Source organism: Tenrec ecaudatus, unplaced genomic scaffold, assembly GCF_050624435.1.
Source record: "Tenrec ecaudatus isolate mTenEca1 unplaced genomic scaffold, mTenEca1.hap1 Scaffold_363, whole genome shotgun sequence".
Taxonomy (NCBI): Eukaryota; Metazoa; Chordata; class Mammalia; order Afrosoricida; family Tenrecidae; genus Tenrec; species Tenrec ecaudatus.
The window spans coordinates 181338-196936 of record NW_027459091.1 but is presented as its reverse complement, the minus strand read 5'-3'; the positions used below and the strand labels follow the sequence as shown (position 1 = coordinate 196936).

At 41.0% G+C, this 15599-nt stretch overlaps 1 pseudogene; it reads right to left on the bottom strand.

The window, feature by feature from the left end:
* Positions 1 to 469: 469 nt before the first annotated feature.
* On the bottom strand, positions 470 to 10066 carry LOC142436492 (cyclin-dependent kinase 4-like; annotated as a pseudogene).
* Positions 10067 to 15599: the final 5533 nt, after the last annotated feature.

The window sequence follows — 15599 nt, the reverse complement described above, 5'->3', positions numbered from 1 at the left end:
CAGTTCAACACGCAGTTCTGAATATGCTACTTCCGTTCTAAATAAATGGCTCCCAAATAATTACTATGCACGGAATCAACATCTTCAATTTAACTCTCTTTGAACCGTGACCAGAACTCTCTCTTCATCAGTCCTTGCCTCTCCAATCACAGCTGGAGCTGGAGCCCTATTCTCCCCCCCATACCCCCCCTCATTTTTAAGAGACCATACTTCCCTGTTTGTTTGCTTTTTTCCTGTATCAAAGTAGGTGCGAAGGGAAGACAGTGCAGAGCCCCTGGGGTAGGAAAATTGGGGGAGGAGGTAGAAAGGAGAATATGTCTCTAAAGGAGGGGAAGAGGTGTATCATTAAGGCAGGAAAATATTCTCTGTCAAAAGCTGAGGGGAGGGGTAGCTACAAGCCACAGAGATGAGCGCAGAGGCTAAGGCACAGCATGCCTCCTCAGTGAGGAGGGGGCGCGGTCCTCTCCACTCAAGTGTCCAGAGGAAGGGAATTGGTAGGTTCTCTTCCATCTCTGGGTCTTCGTCCCGGTCCAGCCACTCCAATGCCTAATCCTTCTCCCTTATCTAGATAAGGGTCCTTCAGGGCCCGGAAGACAGAGATTCGTTTTTGTGGGTTAAAAACCAGCATTTCCAGCAGCAGCTGTGCTCCGAACTCTCCACCTCGGGGACCACTGACTCCTCTGGGCAGGGCCCTTTGGGGGAAAAGGCTCCCGGGGCAGAGATACGTCTCGGGCCAGGCTTCCTCTGGGGGCAAGCCGAACAGATAAAAATTGTTGCCTAGCTGGTCAGCTTCAGAGTGCACAGAAGAGAGGCTTCCGACAAACCATCTCTGCAGAGATCAGCCAGCACTGCTTGTGGCCACCGGAGTTGCTTATGCAGCTTGCGGAGGGACTTTGGGAGCCCTGCACCAGAGTGTAACAGCCACAGGTGTAAGGGCCATCTGGGAGCTGGAGATTCTGGTCACGCCAAAGGCAGCCGGCTTGACCGTCCCATTACTTGTCACCAGAATGTTCTCCGGCCTCAGGTTGCAATTGGCACGCAGGACATCAAGGCCTCTGAGAAACTGCCCCATCAGACCCTCGAAGTTCTCCGAGGGCAAACCTGGTGAGGGGCCTATTCTTAAGCAAAGCTACCTCCTGAGTTGTGCATCCCTTTCTGTTCTGTTCATTCAGGCCTTTCTTCTCAGCAATCCTTTGACACAAACGACCGCTCAAGTCACAAAAAGCAGTGGTTACATCTCTGTTTCCATCTCAGTTTACCTCTTAGGAGTCTCCCACGCGCCCAACACTTTTATTGGCACACAATTCTCATATCATACAATCGAACAGTTCAATCGTTCAATCACATCAAGGGGAGTTGTATTCAGTTGATTAATTCCTCCTTCTTGCAGTACTTTCTTTCCTTGCTTTTTCATAACAAGTTCTTAATATTCTGCCTACTCCCTCATCTGCTTTTCATGAACTTCTTTGATAGCTCATGCCCTCTGAGATTTCCCCAATCTTGGGGTGCTCTCGCACTCTACCTGTGGCTACTTTCTCCATCTAGACATCTTAGGAGTAATCCTATCCATTGTCTTGACTTTAATATCTATGCACAGAGATGGCCACATTTATCCATGGTAAGCCCTTGGACAAATGCCAGACATCGATTTCTTCATTTGGCAACTCGAATTTGATGTTTCATATATTGAAACTTACCATGTACAAAATAGAACTCTTCATTTGCCACTCCCCTTAAATTTACCTTGTAACTTGCTCCATATTAAAGTTTTAATTAAAACATTTTAAATTGAAAGATCATTCTATCGGGGGGCTCTTACAACTCTTATAACAATCCATACATCAATTATATAAAGTATATTTGTATATATGTTTTCATCATTATTTTCTAAACATTCACTTTCTATTGAACCCTTGGTATGGACTCCTCTTCACCAACCCCACCCTCATGATCCCTTGATAAATTATACATTATTGTTATTTTTATATCTTACACCAACCACTGTCTCCCTTTCCCCATGGTTTCTGTAGTTCGTTCCTGTGTTCGTCTGGGTAGACTAGAGAAACAAATTCATAGACACTCATGTATATATAGGAAAGAGCTTTATATACAAGAATAATTGAACAGTGAGGAAACATTGTAGCCCAGTCCACATCAAGTCCATAAGCCCAATATTAGTCCATATGTCTGGTACCAATCTATAATGCCCTCTTCTGACTCACAAAACACATGCAATGACATAGAATGCAGGAAGATCACAGGCCAGTGGGTAGAAAGTCTTGTGGATCCAGTGGCATTGTAAGCATCTTAGCGCTGGCAGGGGTCTCCATGTGGCTTCTGCAGCTCCCAGGGTTCTGGTTGCATCAGGGTAGGTCCATGCGGCTTCTCAGAAAAGTCTCACAGGGAGTGAGCATGAGTCCCGCCACCGCCACCAGTGAACTATTTATCTCCTTAGCATCTCCAAATGAGGTCATCAAGCTACTGCCTGATTGACAGGCTAGACTCCACCCCTTGACACCAGATTATGTAACTACCACAGTCCCCCTCGTGTGTGTCTATGTGTTGATCATTGCAACTGGTTCCCCCTTCCTTCCCTGCTTTCCCTGCCTTCTCTCTACCATCCTGGTATTGCTACTCTCATTTCTGTTACTGGATTCCTTTTGTTCTGAGCTTTTACCTCTCATCTGTACTTGTGCACATACTCTGGTCTAGGCTGCAGTGAAAGGAAGGACTGGGGTCATGATAGTGGGGGGTGAGGAAGGCTCAAGGAACCGGAGGAATATTGTGTGTTTCATGGGTGCTATACTGCGCCCTGGTTGCCGCATCCCTTCCTTGTGACCCTCTGTAAGGGCATGTCCCATTGTCTACAGATGGGTTTGGGTCTCCTTTCTTCGCCACATTTGCTTACGCACGCATTTTGTTTTCAGTGATTGCGCTGGGAGAGTGAGCATCACAGGGTGCCAGGTTGTTAGAACAAAGTGTTCTCGTATTGAGGGAGGACTTGAGCAGAGGCCCGAAGTCTGTTTAGGAGCCCCTCAAATAGACTTCAGGCTAGGAGGGGCAGATCCTGGAATTCCCCCAGGACCAAAGGGGAAATAGTCATAAAGGTCAACAGACAGACCTGGAATCATGTATTTTTTTGGTTTCTTTTTTGCTAATTACTATTATCTTTTTCCTTTTATCTTTTTATTCAATTTTTTTTCTCTTTGTTTGGTCTCTGATATTGTTGGTTTGCCTACATATATAAGATAGGCATGGGAAGAAAGTTCGAGGAGAAAGCAACAGGACTGATAGTTCAGGAAGGACTTGGGTGGGCTAAGTGGGGGAGAGAAGGAGGCAGGGGAAGGGAGCAGTGAGCAAACCACACCATAGAGAGGGGAACAACTAGGGAATTAAAATCAACAATGAGAAGGACATAGAGATCCTGCAGGGTTTGGAGCAACAGCAATCTAGCTGAGAGGAATTACTAAGAGGAAAAAGAAGGGTGAGCATGATGGTGGGGCAGGAGGAAGGTAAAAGGAAACACAGGAATGATCTAGGAAACAACGCTATGGAGAGAGGTATAAGCGTAGGTGTATAGAGCTTAAATTTTGAGCACTAGGGTTTCAGAAGGCTACCATTACAGTGAAAGCCCCAACTCCATCTGAGTCTCTAGGGAGATTAAGGTGCCATTGAATTTCTTTCTGACCTTTAACTAGCAAAGTATATATCTTTGCTCTGAGACAAAGTACATTATCACAAAATCAAACTCACTGCCATCCAGTAGGTGTAGACTCATAGTGACCATACAGGGAAAGGGTTGAACTGCCATTTTGAGTTCCAAAGACTATCTGTTTACAAGAATAGAAAGTCCTATCTTCCTCCCTAGGAATTGCTGGTGGTTTTGAGAAAAATCTCAGTCCAAGGCATAACCACCAAGCTACCAGGGCTCCTCCCAGGGTACATTGAAAGTGAATTCCTACACTCCCCTAGCCAAGGAACAGGGGGAAGGCCTTCCCTCAAGGGCTTTCCTAGCTGTGTCTTTGGTGTAATGGGGTACTAGAGTCTCATGGTCATGAGTCATACTCTGAGCGTCCTGGTCAGAGGCCCTCAAAAGCAATTCTGTCTAGCATTTTGCATGCTTCCCAATCATGGTCTTACTGCTGCTTCTGTATTCCCACCTGCAGATGTATTGATGTGTTGCCAATCATGCTTTTGTGTCCATTTGCCCTGTACTCCCATGTCCTGCTTAAGCAGGCAAGCTCACTACCATGAAGTTGATGCTCACTCATATTTTCTTACAAATCCTTAGGCATCATTACGACCTCCCACTCATGGTCTCCTTCATCGGGATGAATTGTTTCCTTTGTTGTCCTGTTTAAGAAATAATAAATGTGTCTTTACCAATGATATTTGAGATCTGGGGTTTCTTTTGTCCCCTACCTTTATCTAACAGCTCCCAATTTGACCTCTATTTCAGTTAATGGCCACTTCTCTTTTCTGTATTTATTAAGCTCTGGTTTAGCCTGGTTTTCCTCTCTTAGATTACTAACATCAATGAGCTAATTCTCTGTATTTAATCCTCTTCATTTGAAACATTCCCTAGATTTTGTGGAATATACCCTGATTAACATAGTATTTTTAATCTGTTTGATTTTCTGTCCTGATTGTTACAGGCTTGCATTTTCTCAGATTCATGTACTTATTCAAATGTTACCACCATACTCTATATTTATGAAAAAATGAATATTGATAACACATTGAAGACATTTTTGAAATCATTCATATATATGAATCATTTGAAATTTCTTTTTGTAATCTACACTGTTTTGTGATATATCTTTGTTGATAAGTGTTGAACAAGTTCATTAATTTTCCCAACTATATGCTATTGTTGAACAGACTATAGTTTATTTATATAGTCTTCTACTGATTTACTTCCATTAAAACTATGAACCAATCTGCAATCAATATACTTTTGAATGTATCTCTTTGAACCCACTTTCTAAGTTCATTGCCACAGTGCTTTTGATACGTCTTTCTTGTTTGAAGTCAGGGGATGTCATTTTAGCTACTTACTATTTTTGGTTTAGCAGTGCATTCCAAGGAGGTAAATGAAAGCCATTTTTTTAGGATTTGCTATAAATAATTATCTAGTTTTCATATTTTTGGAATAACATACTCTTGAATTTGTTCACTATTTTACTCAGATTTCTCAACGAAATTACCTCTTAATTGATGAGTTCAATTGGCCTATTTCAGTTTTTCTTATGCTTTGCTGCTTGATAGTTGACACACTCTCTCCCCTTTTCAGTCAGCTTATGTCCTCTTCTCTTTGCTTATAGTTAGACGGCACCACCCACCCCTGAGTCACCGTTAGCTATTGCTGCCTGTGACTTTTTCCCTATTAACTCCTCCACTCTGTGCTTCCTGGGATTTGTCTGTAGTCATTTTCTCTTATGTAGTCTCTGTGCTAGTTAGGTTTATGTCAAGTTGAGTAGGACAGGATTCTCCCATGATGCCATCTAACATAGTGTGGTCAATTCCACGATTCAATTTTTGACAAAGCACTTAAGCAGCTGTGGGGAGAATAAAATTAAAAGCCCAACTCACTTCCATGGAGTGGATGCAGGCTTTTAGCAACCCTATAGAACAAGATAGAACTTCTCCTGGGAGTTTCTGAGAGTGTAACTCTTTACAGGAGTAGAAAGCGTTGTCTTTCTCCCCGTGTGGCTTATGGTTTTGAACAGCTGACCTTTCAGACAGTAGCTGTAAGTGCAACCACTTAATCTGGTCACAGACTTGATATGGCTCAGGGAAGTTTCACTTAGAATGTGGCCTGTGCTTAGTATAAGTTGACAGTGGATGGAAGTTAGCTTATTCTTACTGCTGAATTTGGATCCTGCATTGCTTCATCAACCTCCTATTTAAAAAAATCCTGCCCATCAAAGGAGCAATCATTAGATTCATTTGAAACGTGGATTCATTTGGCTGATCTCAGATTCATTCACCTGGGCATCCACCAGTCTGTGGTCTTCTTGTTTCATCATCTTGCTTCTTGTTCATTAGCTCTTTCAGCTTTGGAGGTTAGCTTACATCTGGCCCATGTTCATGAACTGAACTGAACTTGATGCCCTTCTACAATGGTATGAGACTTCTTGATAAGAACCTCTTTCTATATGCATGCGAGCTTCATTGGTTTTGCTTCTCTAGAGAACCCAGCCGAATTCACTCTCCCTAAGGAATTACATGAACTATCAACTTTGGACATGTTAGCGGGAAAGACCAGTCCCTGGAGAAGGACATCTTGCATGGCAAAGTGGAGCGGCAGTGAAAAAGAAGAAGGTCCTCGAGATGGATTAACACAGTGGCCACAACATGGGCACACACATAAGAACAATTGTGAGGATGGTGCAGAAGAGGGAGGCGTTTCTTTCTGTTGTAGTTAAGGCTGCTATGAGTCAGAACCAACTCAATAGCACCTAACAGCGACAGTAACAAATATCAACTTTTACTTGATGCTTCCCAAACTCTTCATTTGAGTATCTCCTACTCTCTAATCTATTTTAATTAATTATTCAACATTTTCATCTGGATGCCCAATAGGATCACAAAGTCGGCGTGTATATGCTTACGTTCATTACTTTACTTCCAATTCTCATTCACTTTGTTTTAATTATCCATCTTACTGTCAAATTAGGAGTTGAATTTGGCCAGCAATGTGGATGAGCATCTCAGAGTCAAAGACATAGACTTTACCCAATTATACATATCTATCTCTTTGTATCTGGATCACATTTCTTATGTACACATGCACTTTTCTTTTCAATAGTATTTCCAATGTCTGTGTTTCTTACATTGGGGTACTTTGACCCTTTCCAATTCATGGAAAACAGCTGTACAAAGTATAAGACAAAGGATTCTGAACTCAGAATCTTCATTTAGATTCATTCTTTCTAGGAGTACTAAATAAGTTATGATGTACAGAATTTTTAAAATAAGGACATAAGATAATATTTTATTCTAATAAAATAACTGTAAATTGTTATCATCAAACAATTCTTTAAAGGAACTTTTTGGATCAATGGACTGCCCTGGTTCCCGCATGGGAATATTTGTTCTTCATTTCTCCCAGCCTGTGCTTTTCTGCAATGCCCTGCACATCAGCATTCTGCTCACTCCTTACAGTTCAGGTCAAATGCTGCCGCTGCTGTGGAGCGATGCTACTCTGAATTAGAATTAATTATTGCTTCCTTTGTGTTAATAAAGCACTGTTTTTTTGTTGAATTTTGTCTTGTGCTTTATTTGTTCATAGGCAATTTGATCCCTACTGTTGAATCTTGTTTATTTTTTCTTGTATTTTAGTTTTATATATATATATACATATATATATATATATATATATATATATTCTTCATGAATTATATAGCAGGTAATTGTCTACTCTTTGTAGCTTCGCTGTACCTAGCTCATTTTAGGTGCCAAATGCATATTATGAATTTAATCCCTATTAGCAGATAAATAATATTCTACAACTTTTTCTTTATACTTTTGCAGCAGGTACAAAAAGAGTTGATTTTTTTCCCACTCAAATCATATCCTCTACCTTTAAAGCTAGAAGAACATGAGATGTCTCTCCATATTATTCTTTTTCCCTATGTAATTTCATTGTTTGATTGTTGATAGAATTAGTCTGTTAACCTTTCAAATGAAGATAAAAATATAAACACAAAGCAACTATATTACTTTTATGAAATAACTTTACTTTAAAATATAGGATTATATGCTATACTATAATACAACATTACATACATGTGACATATTTTTCTACACATGTAAAGGAAAACATTTTTTTGCATGCAATGAATTACACTTGACAACTAATAACTTATAGGAACTGAACTTGTTGAAAGCAATGGAAACTACATGATTTACTGAACACAACTGAATGAAAATAAGACTTTTTACCTTTTCTCTTTTAGTGTAGTACTCTAAGGTCTTCCACATTTTCTATTACAGCTCGCTAAAATGCGTCAATAAATCTCTACATTTTACTTTCCGTGCTACTTTATCGTTCTCTTGGACATCTGCTCATACTTCGTCCTTTGAGACTCTTTTATAGCCCCTCTCCCCAGGATCTCCTGGTACAGCTGATGACCAAAAAAGATGAGGAGAGCAGGGATGTTACCTATGACTCAGTCATATTAACTTAGATCGAAAGTGTTATTCTGTTTTTACCCCTGGTGTCACCTGATCCTCATTGGAATCTTACTTTACTCAGGAAGCCTAGGAAGAACAACCTCTTTGGGACACGTAAAAGGCCACGGTCCAACTTCTTAGGGCTTGAATCGAACCGTGTCTGGAGAACAAGCATGGTTCACAAATGTCAGTTCTAATGCAGAAAAAGGTAGACAACTTGGCACATGGTGAGCATGATCCGTAGCAAAAAGGCTAAGCCCCCTGAATATACTGGTATGTTTAAAGTTCAATATTTATGTTAATATTTATAAAATTAAACCTGGATCCAAAAGGCATTGGAAGATTACAAACTATCCTAGCAAAACGTATTGGCAGCTGTGCTTGACATGATTGAAGGGGACGCTTTGTTGCTCTCATTTTGCTCTCCCGTAGTCCCGTGTATCTAGCACACGAGGTGGCCTCAGGCCTCCCCAGTCTGCTAGCAATGAGGCCACATTAACATTCACGCCTGCTTTTGCTGCACGCTGACATTTACCTGTACCACTGTGAGGCCTCAGTTCCTTCCTGTCCCCATCTCAAACATCTTATTTCTCCAACATTTATTTCTAAGCATCTCTAGGAGTAGTCTCATGAGATCTCTTGATCAACAACATTAATCTACTTTTGTCTCTTCGATGTCTGTTGCCTGTGAGTCACTAAGGGAAGTGTCTCACCATTGTCACTGTTGTCAGCACGTTACTGTGCCTAAGTTCCTTCTGTCGCCCTCTTCCTAATTATTTCACATTTCATCACTGAAGCTGTCCAGTCTGTGTAAACCCAAATATCAGGGTGCTCTAACCAAGGGCCCCCCCGTTTCTGCCTTCAGAGGGGGGAGGGAGCAGGAAAGGAAAGTGGCTTGGTCATGGCCAGGCGCGCAGAACCAACCTCACCACTTCTTCTGCGACTCAGAATAAGTTACTAAAACTCACTGAGCCTACTCTGACTCTTCTGCAAGTGGGGATTGATAAGAATATCTATTTTAAAGAGTTATAATGCAAAGCAAACTCACTGCCACAGCTCGATGTTGACTCACAGCTACCCAACCGGACAGGGGAGACCTGCTCCTGTGGGTCTCTGACACTGTGACGTTTTACAGGAGTAGAAGGTCTGTCTTTCACCCAAGGAGGGGTTGGCGGTTTCAAACTGCTGATCTTGGGATGAGCAGCCCAACAAGTAACCACTATGCCACCGGGACTCGTTCAGAGGGTTATGACAGAGGATTGAATTAGTTACCATTTGCAAAGTATTTATTCAGTGCTAGTGAACATTGGATATTATTACCATTTGTTATTGAGGCTACAAAATTATCTTTGAATTTTATATTCATGCTTTACTCCAGAGTTGAATTACTCCACGCTTCTCTGGCTATCTTGAAGCCACAGACACCATCTCGGGATCCAGGCCCTCGAGTTCAATGGGTCCGTAGAACAGCCCATTCTGCCGCCGTGAGACCGATCCTCGACACTGGCCCTCCGCCCACTGGGGCATGGGTTAGACTGCTAGCCACAAGGTGATCACTTTGAAACCACCAACTGCTCCATGGAGGTAAGATGAGGTTTCTACTGACGTGTAGATTTAGTGCTGGAAACCCGTCCGAACGGCCTCGATGGCAGGGAGTTTGATTTGGGGTTAGCTGCTCTTACGGCTTTCCTGCTCTCCCACTCCTCCCAATCCGCCGCCACTCCCCTTGGGATTTTTCCGAATTGTCCTTCTCACCTGCTTTCTTTATCGTCCAGCCATGGTCTGCTTCTGGACGTGTCTGCTTAGCCTCCCTGCGCCAGTCCTCTCCTATTGTCAACTGTACCCGCTTTCCCGAGACGAGAAGCAGATGGGTTGTGATGAATACCATCTCATGTGCCTACACTCGTTCGGTAACAGGTGGCTGCTCCGTCAGCTGGGGTCTCCTTGAGGACACCCTCCCGGCCTCCCTTTGACCATGCATACGCTCGTCCAGATGGCGACTTGCTTCCCCAGAGTCCTGAATCAACCGAACAGGAGATGGCAGGGCTGTGCTCATTTTGCCTGGGGTTTAATACAGGCATGGAGTTTTATTTATTTTTTGTCCTCTTAATTCAGGAAAAAGGAACAAACCTTATGTGAAAATGATGTTCACAACGTGGTTTTAAATTCTCTCACAGGAAGTCTAAATTTGTGTGATTAAATTAGCATTCATAAATGCCAAAGCAAGAAACCAAATTAATTTGTTTTTGCTGTTGGAAAAGAATAAAGATATCTTTGAATCATCTAATGTATTAGATTTTTACTCTGTGTATCTTACTTCTGTTTAATGCACTCTGGCTACATTAAAATGGAGGCAACTGAATTTATTATGTAAAGATAAATGTATAGGTTAGGTTCACCTTGGTAAGATGGAAGCAAGTTGCTTTCCCCTAAGGTTAAAACAGCTCTTCTACCTTGTATTCTGGAAGTAACCTACTTTCAACCAAATTACGGCTTCAAGAACAGTACACATTTGCTTGAATTCATCTCTGCCTCTATCGTTTTCCGGATGCATCTGTGCAAGCCCTGATTAAAGTCTTCATGTTGCTTGAATGCCTACTATCCCTGAACATTAGAGTAAGAAAACCTGGAGCCAATGTCCCAGAGTTGAAGGATAGACATTTTTAAAGTTTAAAAATAATATGGCTTTATTTAAAACATATCTAGTCATTTGTAATCCCTGTAAAAGGAATCACTTATGGAAGATTTTTCAAAGAATTAAGAAATCCCAAATATAAAGTCTTCTAATCTTAATCTGTTAAACATTGGTGTAGGTCGGGTTCACTAGGCAAGCAAACCTGGTGACACTTATAAAGGTATTTATATTAAGAAAATGCCTAACAATTATAGACGTGAGCATGTCCAAGTTCAAGCAGGATTCAAGTCTGTGAACCAGACGCTAGGCTAGAGGTTTCTCCTGACTCATGTAGCTTCAGGGAATAGTAATTCCAAGATCAGTAGGAAGACCACATGATGGTCTTCTGAGTTGCTGCTGAGACAGACAAATCCAAGATTAGTAGTTCAGGCTTGTGGCTGCAGAAGCAAATTAATTCACAGTCAGCAGGTCAGATGACGGGGCCCAGAATACTCCCAGGATCAGTAGGCAATAGGGCAGAAAATTGGCTCAAGTCCACAGAACCAGAGGTTGATGAGCCAGATACAGGAGACAGATTCAGCAGAAAGCAAAGCAAACTTTCCCACAATGTCCCATTTATATTGGACGTAGGACACACACCCTAGGAAACATCCTTTCCATTGCATCCATCTGTGACCTTAGTAAAGATGTTGCATAACACGTTAATCTTGTTTCAAAGACTGGCTGCTCGTAGTAGATTCCATTATGGAGTTAACTACACTGTGTTAGATCACATGATAAATCATAACTACCAAACCACTGGGAATCTTGCTCCAGCCAAGTTGACACAAAACCTATCAGAAACATTAACTTATTTAGAACCACAAAGAGTGTAAGTTCAAGAAGATATTTTATGTGCTTATACATTTTTCTCCATCACCTGTCCGTCAGTTTGTCCTACTGTTGTGGTTCTGTGTTGCTGTGATTCTTGAAGCCATGTCAGTGGTATTTCAAAAACCAACAAGGTCACCTACAATAAACAGAGTTCAGCAGAGCTTCCTGACTAAGCACAGACTATCAAGAAGGAAGATGCTGTCCGCTTCTGTGGAGTGAACCACTGAATACCTTATATATTGAAGCACAGCACTGTCACATACGGAAAACCCATTAACATCAACAGAACATGGTCAGAGACAGTTCCAGAGAAAGAGTCTCCCAGGTCAGAGGGCACGGCCCTCACATTATAGCTGAAGTACTTGGGGAAGACTGCCTTCTCAGAGCAGAATGGACCACAGTGATGCAGCTGGAGTAAAGCTTTTGTGACCTTCCTTTGCTGATGAGGCGCCGCTGAAAAGGAGAAGAAACACTTGCAAACACCAAGAATAATTGGAAGATGAAATGTAACAAGTATGAATCTAGGAAAACTGGAATTTGTCTAAAATGAAATAGAACTTCTAAGGATGGATTTGCTAGGTATTAGTGAGCTGAAATTAACTGATACTGGCCTTATTGAATCAGAAAATCATATAGTTTACAATGCTGGAAATGAGAGATTCAAGAGGCATAGTGTCTCATTCATCATCAAAAAGGATATTTTAAGATCTATCTTGAAGTGCAATGCTGTCTGTGATAGGGTAATATTTATCTGCAGGCAAGTAAATCCAATAAATACTATTATTCAAATGTATGCAGCGATCACAAAAACTAATGATAAAGACATTGAAGAATTTTATCAACATCATTCTGAAATGGAACTAAGATGCATTCATAATTATTGGTGATTGGAATGTAAAAGTTGGAAACAAAGAAAAAGAAATAATTGGAAAATATGAGTTTTGTGAAAAAATGAAACTAAAGATCAGATGATAGAGTCTTATATGACCAATGGCTTCTTAATAGCATATACTTTTTTCAACAACACAAATGGTGACTCTACACATGGACTTCTCTAGATGGAACACACAGAAATCTAGTTGACTGTATCTGTGGGAAAAGACTATAGAGAACCTCAATATCAGCAGCTAACATGAGGCCAGGGACTGATTATTGGAAAAGACCATCAATTGCTCATATTTAAGTTCAGGTTGAAGTTGAAGAAAATTGAGTCCATGACACCCCAAATAGGATCTTGAGTTCACTCCACCTGAACTTTTAGCACATCTCAATTATAGGTTTGGCATTGAGCAATAATGACAGAAGACCTGATGAGCTGTGGGAAGACATCGAGAACATCATTCATGAAGAAAGCAAAGGTCATTAAAAAGGTAGGAAAGAGGGTGTCAGAAGAGGGTGTCTATGTGGGTGTCAGAAGAGACTCTGAGACTTGTTCTTAATCACAGTGTAGCTAAGGCACATGGAAGAAATATTAAAACCAAAGGGCCCAACAGAAAATTTGAAAGGCAGCTTGAGAAGACAAAGTAAAATATTATAATGCAATGTGAAAAGACCTGGGGTTATAAAATCTAAAGGAATAATGCACTCAGGATATCAAACTGAAAGAACTAAAGAAAAAAATTAAAGCCTCAAGTTGCAATATTGAAGAATTCTTTGGAAAAAATATTGTCTTAAACAGGAGGCATCAAAAGAAAGAATATACAGAGTCCCTGTACCAAAAAGAACTAGTCATCATCAACTGCTTCAGGAGGCAACATACGAGCAAGAACCAGCAGTACTGAAGGAAGAAGTCCAAGTTGCACTGAAGGTATTAGCCCCAAAGAAGGATCCAGGAGATGATGGAATATCAGTTGAAATGCTTAAACAAGCTTATGCAGTATTGGAAGCATTCATTGGTCTATGGAAGACAGCTACCTGGACAACTGAATGGAAGAGAGCCACATTTGTATCCACTCCAAAACAAGGTGACCAAGCAGAATACTCAAATTATAGATAATATCATTAATATCACATGAAGTAAAATGTTGCTGAAGATGATCCAACAATTCAGAAGAGGATATTGATCAAGGGATATCTTTGCTTATGTCAGTTGTGTCTTGTCTAAAAGCAGAGAATATCAGAAAAAAGATTACTTGTGTTTCATTGAGTGTATCACAAAAAAACTATGGAGAGCCTTGGGAACAATGGGCATTCCAGAACACGTCTTATGTTTATGCAGAACTTGTACATGGATCCAGAGGCAGTTGTGCAAATAGAATAAGGGCATGCTGTGTGGTTTAAATCAGGAAAGGTGGACATCAGGGTTGCATCCTATCACCATATGTCCATATGTATTCGATCTGTCTACTGAGCAAATCATCAGAGACGCTGGATTACATGAGAAAACGTGCAGCGTCAGGCTTGGAGGGAGGCTTACTAACAACCTGAGATGTGCAGATGACACAACCTTGTTTGCTGAAAGTGAGGAGGATCTGTGGCACTTGCTGACGAATATGCAATTTTCTTTCTGAATTACAACTCAATACAAAGAACAGCAAAATCCTCACAACCGCACCCGTAGGTAACGTCATGATAAATGGAGAAAATAGTGAAGTTGCCAAGAATTTTGTCTTGCTTAGGTCCACAATCAAGCTCACAGAAGCAGCAGTCAGGGGGTCAGAGGACGCATTGCACTGGGTAAATCCGCTGCAGAAGGCTTCTTTAGGGTATTGGAAAGGATGTCATTTTGAGGACTAAGGTGTGGCTGACTCAAGCCATGGTATTTTGAATTGCCTTGTGCATGTGAAATTGGACCCTGAAGATGGAAGACCAAAGAAGAATTGATACATGTTAATTGTGATGCCAAAGAAGAATACTGGAAGCACCATGGGCTGCTGAAAGGGAAAGCAAATCTGTCTCGGAAGAAATGGGACCAGAGTGCTACTTAGAGGTAAGGGTGACCGTCTGACATACCTTGGACCGGTGGTCAGGAGAAGGAGCGTGCCAGAGGGGACAGAGTGGCAGCAGTAATGGGCCGAACACAGCAGCCATTGTGAGAATGGCGCAGAGGGTCGCAGTATGTCAGAACTGACTTGATGTCACCTAACAACAACAACGTATCTGTACAACTGCATATTTTTAACAAATTAGTTAACATATCAATCATGTACCATACAATCTAATGGTTTAATATATTTTCCAAAGATTGTTCACTTATCACCATAATCAGTTTTAGAACATTTTCATCATTCTTGTGTCCCTTGTTGTTAGCTCGGTGTTACCACCCTGTTTCCTCTGCTATAACCCTAAAGAACTATAAATGTATTTACTGTCTCTATCGATTTACCTATCTTATATTTCATATAGAGAAAATCATACATAAGAAATTGATAATGACAACAAAGTGCAACACAGAAAAACCTCAATTCAAGAGAAAGCAGAAGTTAATAGAAACTAGAACCTATTAAAATAGTCTAAGGGAAAACAAATGATAATATATTCAAATTTAACTTAACTAGTACTGAAGTAGTCTACTCTCCAATGCACTCTGAGCAGAAGAGTATTTATATAGCTGGTCAATTTTCCAAGGGAATTCTATGGAGGTCTAATTCTGTGTAGGCTCTGAAAATACCTTTTAATCTTTAATTTTTATCCACCATCTTGCACAAACCACGTGCTCAGATGTTAAGCTCTAGTACAATCTTCTCTTCTGAGCTTGAATTTTATTATTTACAATCCTTGGATTACATGGGCTGGTGTGTGCCTTCACTGTGAACAGAGCATCTCCTCGTTTAAATGGCTGCTTGTTTTATGACAAGCCTTTAAGATCCAAGACTCTTTTCTTTCTGATAGCTGGGCACCATCTGATTTCTTCATTACCATTTGCTATGGCACCACTGTCTTCAGTGTGCTCTTCATGAGGCAAGTATTGAGA